Source organism: Paramisgurnus dabryanus, chromosome 2, assembly GCF_030506205.2.
Source record: "Paramisgurnus dabryanus chromosome 2, PD_genome_1.1, whole genome shotgun sequence".
Taxonomy (NCBI): domain Eukaryota; kingdom Metazoa; phylum Chordata; class Actinopteri; order Cypriniformes; family Cobitidae; genus Paramisgurnus; species Paramisgurnus dabryanus.
The window spans coordinates 18,727,098-18,732,971 of record NC_133338.1 but is presented as its reverse complement, the minus strand read 5'-3'; positions in this window follow the sequence as shown (position 1 = coordinate 18,732,971).

Below are 5,874 nucleotides of genomic sequence, written 5' to 3'. Positions count from 1 at the left end.
TATGAACATGCCCTTAGTCAACCATTTTGCATAGTGTCTTGGAGAATATAATGTTTGACCGGGTATCTAGATAAACAAAAAAGTGTTATCACTAGAACATTAACTTTTCTGCTTATTGGTACTCAGACAAGTAGTAAGATTGGGTCTTATAGTGTTATCAAAGTCAAAGTCATATATGCAGTGGTAATTGCATGTTACCAGAGAAAATTAAATCTGTCTCTTGTTGTCCATTATAAGCAAATTATAAATCAGAATGTATTAAACAGGTTTTTAAGGGTTAAATTGTCTTTAATAGATATTTTCTGTCTGCACAGGAAACCAGATGTCTATATTGAAATATAACAAACCAAATTACTAAATGGTAATTTTTTTTTTTCAAATTTTGCCTGCCCTTGAAAAATCTTCTCATAAAAATATATGGATATATTCATCACTACCCTGAAAAATATAAATGTACTATAGCTGTCACATATCTCTAACTCTATAAATACAAAATACACCGATGATGACGAGGAACTGCAACACATAGACATTCAACGACTGACAAGGAACAAACAAGCTGTGTCCCAATTCAAGGGCTGCAACCTTATAAGCATGCGACCTTAAAAGGTGAGCACTCGGTCTTTCAAGGTGGCAGCCTCAGAAGTTCGGGAAGAGAACTGAAATGAGACGGTCTAACCTTCGAGGACCCATAATTGGCGTCACCTGCTGCACGCGCCCACCGCGCCTGTCAGCAGGACACAGCGGAGATGTTTCTGACTTATTAACATAAATATGAAATCAGAAAAATATTAATTTATTTTAGAAAATATGACACGTTGATGTAGATTAAACTATTCAACAGTATATCAGATTAATCAACCTTAGAAATATACGCAACATAAGAAGAATAATATTAACACAAAACATAACTTATAATACTTAAACAGTAAAAAAAATTTCTGATAAATACACACTTTTATTTAATAAAGGTTTGAATTGTTTATTTTAGAATATCCATCCATTATATGCAGCAGTTGAATACGCGCAATGAAACTTGGGATATCCTCGGCTGTTAAGGATCCATTCATTCTATCATTAACAGCGCGGAGAAATTAGGACGCATTTTGAGGCTTCATTCTAAGCATCCTTTGAATTGGGACGGCCTTACTACCCTCAAGTCGCGGTGCTGTGACGCAATCGGTCTTATGCTGCGTTCCAAGCAAGTTTTTAAACCCGTGAGTTACGACTTCAAAACCACGACTCACGACCCTATGCGTTCCAGGCAGCCTGTAACTCGTGTTTTTACAACCTTCTACCGGTGAAAGTGCACTGGAACGGCAGTCAAACCCGTGACTTCCCACCCGTGAACTCGTACTAGATCGATGTCTTCCCAGTTCAGAGTCGTGAGTCGTGGTTTTGAAGTCGTGAGTTACGGGTTACAGGTTGCCTGGAACGCAGCATTAAAATACGTCCTTAGAAGGTCGCAGCCTTTGAATTGGGACACAGCTACAGAATATATAGGGGTGATAATCAAACATAACAGGTGAAAGAACTTAACTAATAATCAAACACAGGTGTGACTAATAATGATGAAATGAGATAACAAATTAACTAAACAAGATAATTAACAATGAACAGAAGTGAATGAAATACAAAACCCTGACAATAGCTACAATATGGTATCAGTCTGATCATTCTTTGCAAGGTAAAACATGAATGAATAAAACCCAGTATTCAATAAAATAAAATAAAATAAAACAAAACAAAACAAAATAAAATAAAATAAAATAAAATTAATAAAATAAAATGTTGATCTTCTTTTTCAGCAATAAGAAACAGAGAAGATCCGATCTATTTTACAAAGATCCGAATAATCCCAAAATTTCAGAGGAGGCATCAAAGTCATTGATAGTGCTCATAATTCAGTATAACGTCAAACATATCTCTTTAAAATATTTTTTAAATCACCTTATAATATCACCTTATCGGATCTGTTAACAATAATGTTTACAGTATGTCCACACTTATTTTATTCCTTATTCAGTTTTCAAATTAGAGGAAATATTTTTAGAGGAGACAAAGTTCATTCTTAAAGCACAACAATTGAGGCTTCTGAACTTTCTTTTTTTTTAGTTCACTTAAAAATTATGATTTTTGCAATTGTTTGGCTATCTTTTCCAAAAACCAACATTCCTACAGCAATATAGTATTGTGGATTAGCATATCTTAACCAGTGTTGCTGTACCTCTATATCATTTCATAATTTTTCAGTACAGCGAGGTGAAGCAAGGTGGAGTTTGCTGAAGACCAGTCAGCTAGCACAGAACATTTTCTCATCATTCCATCACAAGATCACAAAATAATTTTCAGGTACGTCAGCTGTTCCCTGGCACACCTTTCGTTCAGACAGAAATAATGCCCCGAAATTGTGAACTTGTGAACTGGATCTTAAGATTACATAAAAATGGCATGATGTTATAGAGATTCGTGTCTCTAGTATTTAAAAGTGTTTCAAAGTGCTCAAACATGCTATTATGCTGTCATGATGCTGGCTTTGAAAAATTAAATTAAATTGATGATTTGACATTGACTCAAGTCTTGACTCAAGATTATACTGAAAATGAAATGTCAAATCATCAATTTAATTAAATTTTTCAATTTGGCCAGAATGATGCTTCATCACGTTAAAAATGAAAAGGAAATAATTTAATATAATGTTTTAATTTTTATTTTTAGCATTTCGTTTTCAAATTTGGGACATATTTTGCGATTTTATTTTTTATTTTATAATTTAATTAATTATTTTATAATTTAATTAATTAATTTAAAAAAAGTCCAAAAATACCTTCCATAAAGTACATCTTGTTAATCATTATTAATCAGTACTTAAATAATTGAGGGATATAGATGCAAAACCCTCTAAGTGCGTCTGAACTGTTATCTTGTAAATAAGCATCTTTTTATCAGGTATGTCAATGAAAAAGTTATTAGTAAGTAATTGAAATGGCTTTTTTTACTAAGGTCACTTTAGTCATGTTATTGCTATTTAACAGAACTGACTGTCTTTCACTGCAAAACCCTTTAAGATTTTTTTGGCCAAAAAACTACTTCTTTGGACAAGACATTTAGTGATTTTGCAACATTTGCAAAATCACTAAAGATGCAACTAGAAACATTGCAAATGGTGAAAGTCAATGTAAAAATGAAGAAACAGAACCACATATTGGGAGACGCTTTTATCCATGTCACCACCACAATCTGGTTGTATTCAGGTCCAAGTACTCACAAGGGACATAAGTTTAAATGTGATTCACTGTGGTGTGGTTTTGTTTTGCGATTTTCCCAACAAAACAATATTTCTAAATGTCCTAAATCCGGGATTAAGCAAATTTAAAGCAAATGTATTTGATGAACGTATTTGATGAACGTATAATACGTGCCGAAAGCATTTGGTTATTTCATTTTTGACGATGGTGGCATTTAGCTGTTTTTGCACCTGAGCAAAAACAATTACAATGTAACATGGAAACTAAGTAAACCTAACTGTCCTACAGCTTGCAGCCAATGTCTGGTTTCCGTAGACAAGCAACTCGTGCAGACTTTGGATCATTTACTGTTTCTCTGAATGTGCTTCTTGAGAGTGGGTCTATGTTTACTTTCTATGAGAGTGGGAAAACAGATTTTCCCATGTGATCATTTGTATACATCATTACTTTTAATGAAGGTAATAGTAATGGTCCTCACTAATGACTATATGTGATTGCAACACTTATGTCATTACAGTATGTTGGGAAAGGGGGTTGGTATGGGGGGGGCTGTCTGCACCAAACTTCAGAAACCCAATGTATACTATTTCCATAAATCTCTTTAGCAAAAGACTTTGACAGAGCAAATACACTAAGTACTGTGTAGCCTGTTTGTTTATTTTTCATATTTCAGACGTCACCCTACATTAACTTTGACATTCACCATTAAATATATCACATAAACATGAGATGTTTAAGGCCCCGTTACTATGATGCTTTTAGTTTGGGGGAGAAATTTTATGGATTTTTATTAGCTCTGCTAAGTAATGCATTTCCATCTTGCGTAAAACACTTATGACAAGTCTTAGTCTTTTGTCACAAGTCAAGTCTTTGGTGATGGCATTAAAATACTGCACATATGTTTAATAAACCATCATGCAGGATCTAAAATGTATTTTTTTGTTATTTAGCTGAAATAAAGCACAAACATTAGTCACATCATATTAAGTTTATTTTTGAACAGTTTGATTTGCTACAAACAAATCCACATAAAAAATTTAGGAGTATACTGTATGTGGATATTTTATTAAGATCTCAGCTTTGCTGGCCCTGAACACACGCACGTTGGTGTATGTGATTTACGGGGACTTTCCATAGACACAATGTATTTTCTACTGTACAAACTGTTATATTTTATTCCCTTCCCCTAACCCAAACTTTCTGCTACCTTAGATTTTCAATAAACATCATAATGTTTGATTTATAAGCTTGTTTTCTCATTATGGCCTCAAAATGTCCCCACAAGGTCACAAAAATACTAGTATTCCTATCTTTGTGGGGACAATTGGTCCCCAATGTCACAAAACCCTGTTGGCAGTATTTAATCTTTGAAAAACTACCATTTCGACATTACCAAAAATCGACTGCGATTATCATGCGCGTGTCATCAGTAAAGCCGGTTCCGTGATTAGAAGTAAATCGCCATCAGCTGCTTTCAGATGGAGCAGCATTTATTACACAGACCCATAGTTCACCGAGAAGCTAGGCAAAATCGCATAGAAAATCGGAACCGATTTTCCTCGATTATGAACCCGATTTTGCCTAGCTTCTCGGTGAACTACGGGTCTGTTTAATAAATGCCGCTCCATCTGAAAGCAGCTGATGGTGATTTAATACTAATCACCGAACCGGCTTTACTGATGACACGCGCATGATAATCGCAGTCGATTTTTTGCACAGCCCTACTACCATTTAGTATGTTTTTTAGCTTTTCAGTTTACAAACACATACACAGATTTGTTCTCTCTCTCTCTCTCTCTCTCTCTCTCTCTCTCTCTCTTTTAATTTATTTTTCTCTAAACCTATGTCTGCCTTTCCGATAAACAGGATCTGTGTATCTTCAGCAGTGAATCCGTTACTGGCTCCTATTCAAGCCACACATACCTAGGCATCTTACTGTCTCAAAGGAGAAAAGTAGGAAAGAGGGAGGATGGACTTCTTCCCTGGAATGAAGCTCAGAGACTTTTAAAAGGGATTTCTTTACCATGATTACTTTTTTCAGAGAGTAGGTGGAGGAAAAGCAGCCACCAAAAACACTGCCTACTCAATTTTAGGCATTATTAGTTGGGTATGGGCTGTATAAGTTAATCTTAAATAATGTACACATTTTATGATTTATGAATACGATTTAACATAGCCAAATGCTTTAGTATTGCTTTTTATTGTATGATCAGAAGAAATTAGCAACCCCCCAACTCTGAGTCCAGATTCAAATGTTGTTTTTATTTGACATGTGATTAACTAAAACAGCTAAGGCTGTAGTCTGGGAACACAGAACACTTTTAAGCCTTTCTGACGTTAAAGATTTAAAGAAATGTGAAATAATTTTGATTTATAGAGATTACTTAACTCTCTATAGAGATAGTTTGTAATAAAAACAATGGTGCTTTCAATATAAAACAATGCGACTAATTTCCTTTAAGTCATACAAACAGAAATAAATTACACTGCAATCCCACAGCTGTAGTGACCTCTAACATTCATATGAAGACTCATTTTTATCAAACAAACCCATAGAAGGTCTAGGAGTGCCTTTAGAAGATTGCAAAACTGCTTCTTTAAGACAGTTCAAACACTGAGCAAAAAG